The sequence below is a fragment of the Cryptomeria japonica genome, chromosome 10 (assembly GCF_030272615.1).
Source record: "Cryptomeria japonica chromosome 10, Sugi_1.0, whole genome shotgun sequence".
Taxonomy (NCBI): domain Eukaryota; kingdom Viridiplantae; phylum Streptophyta; class Pinopsida; order Cupressales; family Cupressaceae; genus Cryptomeria; species Cryptomeria japonica.
In genome coordinates, this window is record NC_081414.1 from 183507048 (window position 1) to 183521236 (window position 14189).

A 14189-nucleotide genomic window follows, 5' to 3' on the forward strand; every position below is an offset into this window, starting at 1 on the left:
AGCCATTCATCTTTTCCTATGAACTAACTTCTCGAACTCTTGTATGTGAATTAACTATCTCATAATTAACATACTAACATAAATTTACCCACATATTAATAAAATACTTATGCAACTACAAATGCAAAAAGAGGAGTCTCACAAGGAGAAGCATGCACGAATCCACAAATATAAATAAAAAATAAAACCAAAACTTTGGATCACAAAACCCAACAAACATAACACTCGATGAACAAAAATTAAAAGCTCTGCAAATCATTCATCAATATTGTTGCTTTTGTTTTGTCCTGTCTTTTCCACATTTGACAGCCTCTTAACACTATCAAACCACATTAATAGTGATGGTTCTTAAATAAGCCCTACCCATACAAACACTTGAACATAGCATAGTGAGATTGAAATCTAGTTAAATTCCCGTTTTCAATAATTAAATATTTAAATATTTTTTATATAATGATTTATAAAATATGTGGTTCATTATCAATTTCAAATGCTTCTTGAACCCAGTCAATCCCTCCAACTCTTCGTCCCATGTTATTTTAACTAACTATTTGGCTGCCCAACTAAAGAAAACAAAGCTATGGCGACAATCACAAGAAAAATACCTATCTGATGCACTTCAACTTCTTGTCTGCCCTAAACCAAGTAATGAGTTGATTTTGTCATAATTTTGTAAACCAAAAAATGGAGGATGCATTAATGTTCTTTTCTTTCAAGCAGGGAAGCATGATGAATGTCCTCATGCATGTGAGAGGCATACTAGTGTTTATATTGATTTAGGAGGAACATAATAATGATTATAAACATCCTCAAGTCATCCACAAGATGTCAAATCCAATTCCCCAGCCTCCCCAATTTGACTTGTAGGACATTGGATGTAATGACCCTTTTTAGAATATTCCTGATTTTTCATTTTTGCCTTAAAAACATAGAAAAGCATAAATCCTCAAAAATTCCAAATTTTTGTGATTTTTAAAAAATCCGTAGTAAACAATTTTTGGGGGAAAAACTTGTGATTTAATCAACTGCGATTTTCAACAATGTTTGTTGTCAGCATAAATTGTTTGTTGTTATGTTTGATAATATTTGTTATCCAAAAATGTATTAATTAATTATAGTATTAAGTGGGTTGTCAGTCTCAAGTAATTATGTGTCGGTTGGTTGACGGTTGTGTACCTCTCAGCAACCATCGGTTCCTTTAAATATGTGGTGTACCGCCAAGGAAGTAGTACAGTATAGTCGGATCTATTGTAATCCTTGGCCCACCATATCTGGTCTCTTCTTTGTAATAATTGCATGTGTGAATAAAGATATATTTTACTGTCATGTCTTGTATGCATTGTCTTGTACATTATTATTTGTATTTAATTATCGGTTATAGCAGTAAACATTTTGGTGTTGATGCCTTCAAAGAAATCAGGTTAGCCTTGAGTAATTCATGCCCATAGACCCCATTAAAGGTGAGAAGAGGCCACAAGGTGGTCAAGACCAAGTGAGTAGGTGATTCATCGACCCTTGGTCAGAGGGAGCATAGAGACAAGTCTGATCCAAGAAGTACTCAGAGTGTTGGGACCCTGGAGGTGGACGTGTAGGGGACGTGTGCGTCTCTAAGAGTGCAAGGAAAGCATTGGAACATAGTGGTCGGAGAAATCCACCAGAGTGTTGGGAATGTTGAAGGTGAACGTGTAGAGGATGCCTGCATGACCAAAGAGTGTAGGGAAAGTGTTAGGACCCAAAGGCAACTGAGAGGGGGGGTGATTCAGTTGTCTATTAGTTTCAACCCAAATATAAATTAATCAAACTTGAGGCATAATACCAGTAAACCAAACTTAATGTCAGTTAACAGTTTAACAATTAATAACAGTACCAGTAAAGTTTAATGCATAAAACACAAAGACAAATAACATCCACAACACAACACAGATATTTGTACGTGGAAATCCTGTAAGGGGAAAAACAATGATGGGAAACCTTGCCCACAATTAGATGATACTACTATAGATAGTATGTGTGTACAAATGGGGTCTGCACATGTAGAAAAGCCAACTATCAAGAGCTCACTGCTCAATCAAAAAATGGGAGTCACAATGACTACAATTGGATAGTTAAATCCAATGATAATGTACTGCTCAAAATAGAATCTTCATAAGCTAGATTCAGTACCGGTTAAGCTTTGATTGTCTTCTTCATACCTTCCTTGAATCTTCAAATGATGTCTGTGTGTATAGCTCTGCTTATATTTGCATATACCTTGTTACAATCCTTTTCCACACCTTGTACATAATCTCACAAATGAGATCTTACATATATACCAAAACCTAACACCAAATGTGTAGGTCGGCTCACTAAGAATATTAAAAATTAAATCAATTACAAATGAATCAATATGCGATGCATCATGTCAACTCAATGCATTTACAATAATAACCAATCAATAAATCATCTCCATAATGTGTCATGCGGATCTGGAATAGATAATGCTTGTCAGTCTATAACCTAGACCTATTTACCGATAACAACAAATATGCAAACTCGATTAGGCCAATAACCAAATCACCTAAACCAAGTGTCCAAACCATGTCTTCAACATAACCAAGTAATCTCCAGATGATAACAAATCATCCTCAGTGTCGGTGAACAATATAACCTGTCGGTGAACGAAATATCGGTGACTGTGCATAAGTCACTGAACATGCCGGTGAACATAACCAAAGATCTTTAGTGCTGATAAGTGTTGACAAGTGTTGACAAGTGTTGACAAGTGTTGACAGGTGTCGACATCAATGACAAAACCAATGCAACACATCCATAATACCAACAATCTCCCCCTTTGGTATTGATGGCAACACAAGATGGAAACACAAGATGGCATTGGTTTCATTTTCTACCATTACCTTGAATAGTTTGAATTTCCCAAAAGCTTATGATTTCTCCCTAAGAAAAGTAACCCAACACATTCTAGAATAATCATCAATGATTAGCATAAAATATCTATCTCCTTGTAAACTTCTAGTTATTGTTGGACCACATAAATCAGTATGAATTAAATCAAGATCATTATTGGATTTCTCTAGAATACTCTTAAAAGTTTCTCTAACTTGCTTTCCAAATTGACATTCCTTACATACCGGATTGTGAGGTTTTACAATCTTAGGTAAATCCCTTACTACCTTAGTTGTACGGATCTTCACAATGCAATCAAAATTTGCATGACAAAGTCTCTTGTACCATAACCAACTTTCATCAATATGTGCAACCAAGCATTCTTTCTCATTGTTATTCAAGTGAAAGATATTACCTCTAGTTTGATTACCGGTTGCAATTTCCAAACCAGTTCTATTCATGATTTTGCATTTACCATTCTTGAATTGTAACTGAAATCCCTTTTGAACTAATTGACCAACACTCAAAATATTATGTTTCAAACCTTTAACATAATAAATGTTGTCAGTATTGCTCTTACCATCAAAAGATATAGTGCCTTTTCCTCTGATCAAACAAGCTTTATCATCCCCAAATCTTACTAGACCTCCATTGTATTCCTGAAAGGTTAAGAATTTACTTTTATCACCAATCATATGATATGAACATCCGAAATCAATGATCCATTCATCCTTTTCTTCAATTTTAGCTGCCAGGGCTTTCTCTACTGGTTGTACAGTAGGTGTCGGTTGATCTTCTGTTATTGCAACAAAATCCCATCCATTGTCTGTCGGTTCCTCATCAGAATCATCAGTAACTCTTTCATTAGCATAGTAACATGATTTGTCTCTATTCTTCTTAAATATGTATCTTTGATATTCAAGGTTAGGTTTATATGTTCTTTTAGCTTCTTCTTTCAATCTTGCATGTCTATCAGGACACCTAGATGCCACATGACCAATTTTATTGCAGTTAAAACATTTAAATGGTGCTTTACCTTCATACTTACTTCCAACTGGACCTTTAGGCATTTTCCTTGCAAATAGTGCTTCAAGCTCTTCCAATTATTTATTCTCTCTTCTGATTTTCTTCAAGTTCTCTTGCACAAAGTGTTTTCCAATCAGATTTCTCAGATGATGATGATGATGTTGTATATGGTGATGCTTTGAAAGATAAATCTATCTTAATTGTAGCAACAGGACCAAATTCCTCAAGTTCAAAAGCTGAAAGTTTTCCAACCAAAGTATCTCTACATACTGATGTATTAGGCATTGTTCTCAATTCATTAGTAGTAGTTACTTTCATTTTGTATGTCAGTGGAAATTCTCTTAAAACTTTAGAAACAATTTCATCTTCACTTAAGGATCCTCCACAACATTATATACCCAAAACAATTTCATTAACTCTTTCCATAAAAGCAGAAATCCTTTCATCTTCTTCCATTTTCAGATTTTCATACCTGACTCGGAAGCATTCCAGTTTTGCAATTTTGACAGTGGTATCACCTTCATTCAATGTCTCTAATTTATCCAAAATAGCTTTAGTAGTAGATCGGTCTGATAATCTTATGATTTTTTGATCTGACAATGCGCTCAAAAGTGCTTCTCTTGCTTTGCAATCATTCTCCCGATCTTTAGCCAAGTTAGGAGGATTAGGTTGACTCTGTGTAGGACCAACATAGCCATTCTTTGTAACATCCTATATGTCTCTTCCAATGCAATTTAGATGTGTCTCCATTCTGATCTTCCATATACCATAGTTAGTTCCATCAAGCTTTGAACTATCCTTCCTGAAATAGTTAGTTGCCATAGAATCTCCTCAAGCTATTAAATTTCTGCAAAAAGAGGACTTAGCTCTGATACCAATTGTTAGGACCCGAAGGAAACTAAGAGGGGGGGTGAATTAGTTATCTATTAGTTTCAACCCAAATATAACTTAATCAAACTTGATGCATATTACCGGTAAACCAAGCTTAATGTCGATTAATAGTTTAACAGTTAATAACAGTACCGGTAAAGTTTAATGCATGAAACAGAAAGACAAATAACATCCACAATACATAACATAGATATTTGTAAGTGGAAACCTTGTAAGGGGAAAAAACATGGTGGGAAACCTTACGCACAATCAGATGATACTACTACAAATAGTATGTGTGTACAAATGGGGTCTGCACATGCAAAAAGGCCAATTGTCTAGAGCTCACTACTCAATCACAAAATGGGATTCAGACTGACTACAATTGAATGGTTAAATCCAATGAAAATGTACTGCTCAAAATAGCATCTTCATATGTTGGATTCAGTATCGATTAAGCTCTGATTGTCTTCTTCATACCTTCCTTGAATCTTCAAATGATGTCTGTGTATATAGCTCTGTTTATATTCGCATATACCTTGTTACAATCCTTTTCCACACCTTGTACATAATCTCACAAATGAGATCTTACATATATACCAAAACCTAACACCAAATGTGTAGGTCGGCTCACTGCATTTACAATAATAACCAATCAATAAATCATCTCCATAATGTGTCATGCTGATCTGGAATAGATAACACTTGTCGGTCCATAACCTAGACCTATTTGTCGATAACAACAAATATACAAACACGAGTAGGCGAATAACCAAATCACCAAAACCAAGTGTCCAAACCATGTCTTCAACATAACCAAGTAATCTCCAGATGATAACAGAACAATATAACCTGTCAATGAACCAAATACCGGTGACTGTGCATAAGTCACTGAACATGCCAATGAATATAACCAAAGATCTCCAGTGTTGATAAGTGTTGACAAGTGTTGACAGGTGTTGACAACAATGAAAAAACCAATGCAACACATCCATAATACCAACAAAAAGTACTGGAACGTAGCAGTCAAAATAGTCCACCCAGGTCCAACACACAAGGCAAATAAACATGGTACCTTCTGAGTGAAAACAATGGTGAACACCCAGGAGAAGCAAAAACTACCAAAGTTCATAGGGGATGGATCAGAGGACCTTGTATAGCATTATAAGACATATATAACAATATAGGAGGTGAGTGGCCAAGAGTTGAAAGCATTTCCTGCCACTCTTCGAGGGATCACCATTGACTAGTACACAAACCTCGACACCCAACACAAGACGAGATGGAGTGATTTGAAGAAGGCATTCTAGGAGGAATTCAAACTCCTAAGGGATAATAATGAGATCGTGGCTGAAATCTATAATACCAAGAAAGGGAAAAATGAGAAATTACGTGCTTACAACTGTAGGCTCAAACAACTGATGAACAAGATGGAGAACTAGCCAGCTGACGAGTTGAAGAAGAGGTGGTTCATAGAGGGATTGATACCCTCACTATGCAAGAAGATGAAAGTAGTGCCTTTGTCCTCGTACGCCGATACTTAAAATCGGACGATGGACATCGAGAGTGAAAACAAAACCTCCTCTTGAGAGAAGAGGAAGACCAATGACAATAAGAGCACCAAAGGTAGCAGTGACGAAGAATCCAAAACTGTACGAGCCCTTCTACAAGATAGATTGATAATGATGAAAGAATTGAAGGCTGAGAAAGAAACTAGCAAAGAAGGTAATGAAATATTGTGTACTAAATGCAAAAGTGAGGGGCACACAAAAGGTAATTGTCCTAAAAATATGTTTTGTGAGATTTGCCAAGTGTTGGGGAATTCAATCAAGGAGTGCCCATACAATTTGAAGATGAGAAGTACACAAGTACTCTTCACACAGGGAGAGTCTATCCCATCAAAACCCCAAAATGTATCACCTGGAAGCAATGGAAATCAACGAGGGTGAAACCAAATATAGTATGACTCCAGAGGACATCCTATCATACAATGCCAACAATGTAGCAAATGGGGGCACTTTGTGAGAGACTTTCATAACAAGAAAGACAATGTACAATTATTGTGCAAATGGTGTGGACCAGGTGACCATGAAGACACCAACTGCTTGAAGCAGAAGGGTATTAATATGTTGGACGTGGTGAAATAGGAGGATGCAGTTTTGACAATCACGAGAGCACAGACAAAGAAGGTGATGTATTTAAAGTTTGGTATGGAAAAGGAATGAGCTGAAGTAGAAAAAGTGTTAGTGAAGGAACGAGTAACTTCCAATGGAATTGCAAGTACGTCATTGTGGGAGTCAAAGAAGAACATAGTCTGACAGCTACTACAGATAATCATACCCATTAAGGTGGCAAACCTTCTTCAAAATATGCCACAACTGAGAATGTCAATTGCCAACACAATCATCTATAAACAATGTAAGCCACACGAGGAGGAACTGACGAGAAAACCACCACCTAAAGGGAATAAGTCCAGTGATCCAATGTTGTTGACGGTGAGCATCGGGAGGAAGCCCGAGGTCGTCAAGATGGAAATAATGGAGAAGAAGTTGACAAACACCATTGTCGATGGAGGCTCGGGAGTAAACATGCTGCCAGAAGACACGTGGAAATGTCTGGGGAATTCGACACTTTGGCCACCAACCTTCCACTTGGTAGGTTGTGACCAACATGACATCCAGCCATTGGGAACATAGATGGCATAAAAACTAATTATTGGGACACAACAATTTTTCTTGGACTTTGTAGTCATCCGGTTACAGAACAAGATATATGATGCACTCCTCAGGAGGGGTTGGTTGATTACTGCCATGGCAAATCATAATTGGAAGCATAATACACTTTTGATCCAGAATAACAAGAGGAAGTATGTCATCGACTTGAGGAAGTAAGTTGTGAGTAAAGAACTATAATCCTTCATCTCAAAGTCCTAGGGTGGGGAGTTAGGCAAGGATGAAGGGAGGAAAGACATGGAACCTAGTGATGAAGGGGTACTTGAACTAGAAGATTTCTCTAAAGATGAGACGAGTTCCCTGAATGGACTCTTCCACTGGCAAATGGAGGACTATGAGGTATTTTTGCCCACATGCAATTTTCTTGAAGCTAAAACTCTTTGTGAAAAGCAACCAAGGAAAGTACGTAAAATTGTGAATGATATATCCCCAAGTAAGAAGAGAAAAATATCTCATGTGGAGCATATGAATAAGTGTCAAGGGAAATTAACTTCACTGGAAATTCATAGGAAAAGGAAAAAGGAATTAGGAGGGATGGGAAATGGAACACAAAAAATAATGGAGCCAAATAAAATTATCAAATTGAAAAGGGAGCTGGAGAGTGAGAAAATTAATACACATTGTGCACATCAGGCTCTTCCCCATACGGTAGTCTCATTGTCAAGGGAGACTTTTGTTTTGTCTATATGACCTCCAATTTCCATAGTACATCTTGGGATATATTATCTTGTATAGAGTCCACATTTGTTTTCACTTCATATAGCATAGAAATGTCAATTCAAATTTTGCACCATACGGCAGCATTGCATTGCTCATGTGCAGTCTCCATCTTATACAGTACAACATGTTAAGTTGGCCACCATATGACAATCTTCCATTCTTTTTGTTCAGCATTATGTTGCCCCTACAGTACAGCCATCTTCTCCTCACCATGTACGAAATGTAGTCCTTCCCGTACGGTACCTCACAACCATACATCAATGCATTACGCTTCCACCTATACAAAATAACTGTGGAATAACTGTATAGAATATTCCTACAGTAACTATACAAGTCCTTTTCAGCACCATACAACATAATTGTGGAATAACTGTACAAACTTCACGACTGTCGTTGCTTTGTATTGTACTACTTTCAACTCATTTCGTACGGCATGGCAAGTTCATTCATCTCATACGGTTAAATTTATCTTATGGTTAAATTGGATCTTTTCTAAGAAGCCTCGGGTAGTAAAGTCTCTCTCCCTAGATCTATTATCTTGTGTTGGGACTCATATCCTCCTACATGGTTTCATAAACACTTTCTTATGTGGGGAGGACTAAAAAATATGGTCATATATCTTGGATTTCCTTTTGCTATTAATCCAAAATTGAAGGCAATGTGGGAGTGGATTAAAGAGAAAATTGATAAGAAGCTCGGGAAGTGGAATAGGCACTACCTATCTCTTGTTGGTAAAGTGCAAGTTTGTCAAAAGATCCTTTATTCATATAATATATACTATATGTCAGCTTGTCTTTTCAGTAAGTATCAGTTTTGTCACATTCAAAAGAAGATTAGGGAATTCCTTTGGTCAGATGGGAAAGGTGGTAAAAAGAAACATGGTGTGAAGTGGAAATTGTGCATTATAAGTAAGAGTAAAGGAGGAATAGGGCTCAAGGATCTAAGATGACAGGGTATCTCTCTAGCGATAAAATCGATATTCAAAGCCTTACAAGGGGAGGAGCCTTGGAAAACTTGTAAGATATAATTAATCCAAGTCTAATCCCAAAAAAATCCCTTCTTGGAAGGGTCTTTCCCTTAGTGATATAATCATTGGGTCATGTGTTGTTAGACCAGTTGGTTCTATTGTATTCAAGTCAATCTAGAAATCCTAGGAGGTTGTGAGGCAATACATTTTCCATAATGACATTATAGGGGAGGATAATAAGATATGTGGAGAGAAATCTATTTAGTGGAACTTAAAGCATAATGGAAATCCTTTGACCCTACTCCAAGGATGTTTAGCCAAGATGTGGGCCTTAAAGGGGCTGGAAAACTTCTCAGATATAATCAAGGATGGATGTCTATTCAGTTGGATGAGATATTTCAGAAATTTGATATCCTTATTACCCAGGGGAGAACTTATATTGTGGTTAGACAGGCATGTGCTCATCTTAATCTCCCCAAACCTTACATTAAAAACACTCATAGATGTGTTTCCTATAGGTGGTCTGATGGGTCCTTGTTGCAAAATACCAAATCCAAGTCCATTTATAAACTCCTTGCAGATAATGATGATGTTGTTTCCCATATTAATTCCTGCTGGAATTTGAGCCATGCACCGATCCACTGGTAAAGAGTTTTTGATACCCTTTGGGGATGTCCTGCTAAACCTGAAAAGAAGTATTTCCTATGGCTCCTTATTTTGCGGAAACTCCCCACCAAGAAACCCAATGGTCAACCCAATATCTGCTCCTTTTTTTGGCTTCCTGAATCTATCTCTCATATCTTTTTTGGCTGCCTTTTGCCAAGGAAGTATGGAATATATTTGGTTTTTTCATGGGTAGTACTATCGTTGTTTCAGATGTTGTAATTGGTTATGTTCAAAGCCTCAAGAAAATTGTTAATATTTTTTGGTTTTTTTTCTCTTGAAACAATTCTATTAATTTGGAAGTTCAAGAATGATAATGTGTTCAGTGGCAGGGATAGATATCTTACTGAGTCTTTGAGGAGACTCATCTTCCATAAATGCAAGGTTTAGGGAGATTAAGATGAGCACATGCCTCTCTAAGCACAATATAAGTTCTCCCTTTCTATTTGTCCGGGATTTGGCTCACCGGATCCTGTGGAGTTGGATTCTACTTTAAGACTTGATCATCTTTCTTTCTTTCAAACCGCATCTCATTTGGAGCACTTTTCGGCAAGATACCGCTATCGGTTTCCATGGCAGTTTCTTGTTACCGATTGTTCCTTTGTTACCGGTTGCCTGAGATGTATTCTGGTGATCTACCAGAACCCATTCTGAAGCTTGCGGAGCATTGAGCATTGATCTCAATATCTCTTGGCATGTGGTCAACTTGCTATGTTTCATCCTTTGGATTTTCTGGAGGAATCTCTTGGCGAAGGCTGACCTTGTTCATTTGCATGCTAGGTCTTGTTCTTCAACTTTTGATCCCTTTTGGGCCGATCGAGTCCTTTGAATCGATATATATATTTTTAATTGTGCTTGAGAATGTAATCAATTAGAATCAATTAGAGTATCAGATAGATAGACTGTGCCTAAAAGATAGATCTTTCGATTCAAGGTCTTGGTTGTGACCTATTCTACGAGGCATGTGTGTCGATATGTTGTAACCCAGTTGTTACCAGTTGGATGTAATCAAATTTCATGCAATAAAACTATCTATTCTATATTTTCTTTATCCTATCTGTTTGTTTCTGTTATATTTACTCTTGCTGACCAGTCTGGACTGGTCTCCTTGAGGTCCCTCCACACCGGTGACTTCTTCAAGTGGTATCAGAGCAAAGTTTCATTCTGAAGGTTGTGTGTCCTGAATTTTATTGTAGGGTGGTGGATTGCGGATCCAACTTGCAATTGCAGAGGACTAGCATGAATCAATGGCATGAAGAGGAATTGGGAATGGTGGAGAGTGTGGGAATGCAGACCCTGATGTGATGGAGATGTTGCGAGGAACAGCAGCCCGGTTAGAAGTCATGGAGACAGCCCAAAGAAGAGGCTGACATATTGAAGATGTAAGCGAAGATGAAGGAGAAGAAGCCCCGGCAGAACAAGTAAACCTACTGATAGTTGATCCGGATGAAGAAAAAATTTTAAGGGTTTTGAGTAGGGCGAATACTAAACCTTATTTTACCCCACCAGAATATGATGGGAAGTTGGATTCGGATGAATTGATGGATTGTATCTCGGAGATGGAGAAGCATTTTGATTTTGAAAACACTACAAAAGAGAGGAAGGTAAAATATGCCTGTACCCAGTTGAAAAGTCATGAATCTCTTTGGTGGGAGCATTTGCAAGTTGATGGGAAAAGAAGAGGTAAAGAAAAGATTAAGACATGGGATTGGATGATTGCTAAATTAAAATCAAAGTTTGTCTAGGAAAATTATCAAGTGGATTTGTTCCAAAAATTGCAAAACCTGAGACAGAATGAATCTAGTGTGAAGGAGTACACCAGAGCATTTTACAAATTGAACATCAGATCCGAACATGTTGATGATGAATTTGAGCAGATTGAAAGATATTTGAATGGATTGCAGATGTCTATACAAGATGAACTTGGTATGATCAAATTGGAGAGTGTTCAAGAGGCTTACAATATGCACTAAAGGCTGAAGAGAAATTGAATAAAAGACATGAGAAGAGACAGAGAGGTAGAGGTGGAAGGTTTACCGAAGGAAGATTTCAAGGAGGAAGAGGATATACTAGAGTAAGGGACCAGTATAGATCTGGACAAGGACAAGGAAGTGAGCAAAGAAGGTAATTCATATCGGAAGTATGTTAGAAATTTAGAGGAACCTTCTTTAAGTGTGGAAGAGAAGGACATCATTCATTTGAATGTAAGAATACAGAGGCTAAGGGAAGAGAAGTAGTGGTGGAAGAAAACCCCACTAGATCAGACAATAAACTAGAAGATGGAGAATTATTGATGATGAGTAAATCTTTGTGTCATACCAGAGGAGATGAAGAACCCTTGCAGAGGAAGAACCTGTTCAAGACCAGAAGTAAGGTATCAGGTAAGTGTTGTAAAATTGTTATTGATAGTGGTAGTTCAGATAATCTCATTTCAGAAGTGATGGTGAATAAGTTGAAATTGGAGATATTGAAACACCCTAAGCCTTATCAGATAGCATGGATTCAGGATTAACATAAGTTGTTAGTAAGTGAATAGTGTTTGGTAAAATTGAAAATTGGGAATTATCATGATGAAGTTTTGTGTGATTTATGCCTATGGATATTTGTCATCTTTTGTTGGGAAGACCTTGGCAGTTTGATAGACAGGAAATACATGATGGGAGGAAGATTACATACACTATTGTGTCAAATGGGATGAAGCAAATGTTGTTACCTTTGGAGGAACCTTTAAAGAGTGAATTTTGTACAAATACCAGAATCTGTTTAGTAGATGGAAGGAAATTCATGGATGGACTGAGACATAAGAATGTGTGTTTTGCCTTAATTCCTAAAAAGACAAAGAGACCAGAATCAGAAGGAGAACACCCAGCAGAGATAAGAGGTTTGCTGACATAATATGAGGACATCATTTCAGATAATGTACTTGATGGATTGCCACTTGTTAGAAGTATTAGTCATTGCATGGATTTGGTTCCCAGAGCTAATTTGCCTAACAAAGTTGCACACCGGTTGACACCAGTAGAGAATGAATAACTAAATAGACAAGTGCAAGAGTTGTTGAAGAAAGGTTTGATCAGGGAGAGTCTAAGCCCTTATGCAGTATTAGCAGTATTAGCACATAAGAAGAATGGAGAATCGAGGATGTGTACTGATTCAAGAGCAATAAACAAGATCACATTAAAATACTAGTTTCCTTTTCCTAGGATGGATTACACAATGGGCTATTTGAGTGGAGCAAAATACTTTACAAATATAGATTTGAAGATTGGATATCATTAGATAAAGATCAGAGAAGGTGATGAGTAAAAGACAACATTTAAGACAAATTAAGGACTATATGAATGGTTGGTGATGTCTTTTGGATTGACTAATGCATTGAGCACTTTCATGAGACTGATGAATGAGGTATTAAATAAATTCTTGGGTAAGTTTGTTATTGTGTATTTGGATGACATTTTGATTTTCAATAGAACAAAAGAGGAGCATTTGTTGTAGTTAAGACAAGTTTTGCAGAGGTTAAGAGAAGAAAAGTTGTTGATCAATATCAAGAAGTGAACTTTCATGAAGGATGAGTTAGTCTATTTAGGATTTGTGATATCTGAGGATGGTTTGAAGATGGACCTTGAGAAATTGAAATCCATTGTTGAGTGGTGTACACCGGTTTGCATTGGAGAGGTAAGATCATTTCATGGATTGGCTAGTTTTTACTAAAAGTTTATCAAAAATTTCAGTTCAGCTTATAACCCTATGACTAAGACCATGAGAGGAGATTGGAAGGAATTCAAATGGACCACCGGAGCAAACAAAAGTTTTGAATTGTTGAAGAAGAAAGTGACTAAGCAGCCTATGTTATCTTTTATTGAATTTCAATAAGGTATTTCAACTGGATTGTGATGCAAATGGAACAACAATAGGAGCAGTTTTGAGTCAAGAAGAGAGAGCAGTAGCCTATTTTAGTGAGAAATTGAATAATGCCCAGAAGAGATATTCAATGTATGATTAGGAATTTTATGCCATAATTCAAGCCTTGAAGAAATGGAGACACTACTTGTTGCCTAAGCGGTTTGTGTTGTATAGAGATCATCAAGCTTTGCATATATGAACAGTCAGATTAAGTTGAATTAGAGACATGTGAGATGGGTAGAATTCTTGCAGAGTTACACCTTTGTGTTGAAGCATAGAAGTGGGAAATCTAACAAAGTTGTTGATGCATTAAGTAGGAGACAGAATTTGCTGGCATAAATGAGAGTGATGGTATTAGGTTTTGAAGATTTGAATATGTTGTATGATGAAGACCTGGATTTTGCAGAACCTTGGAAAACATGTAG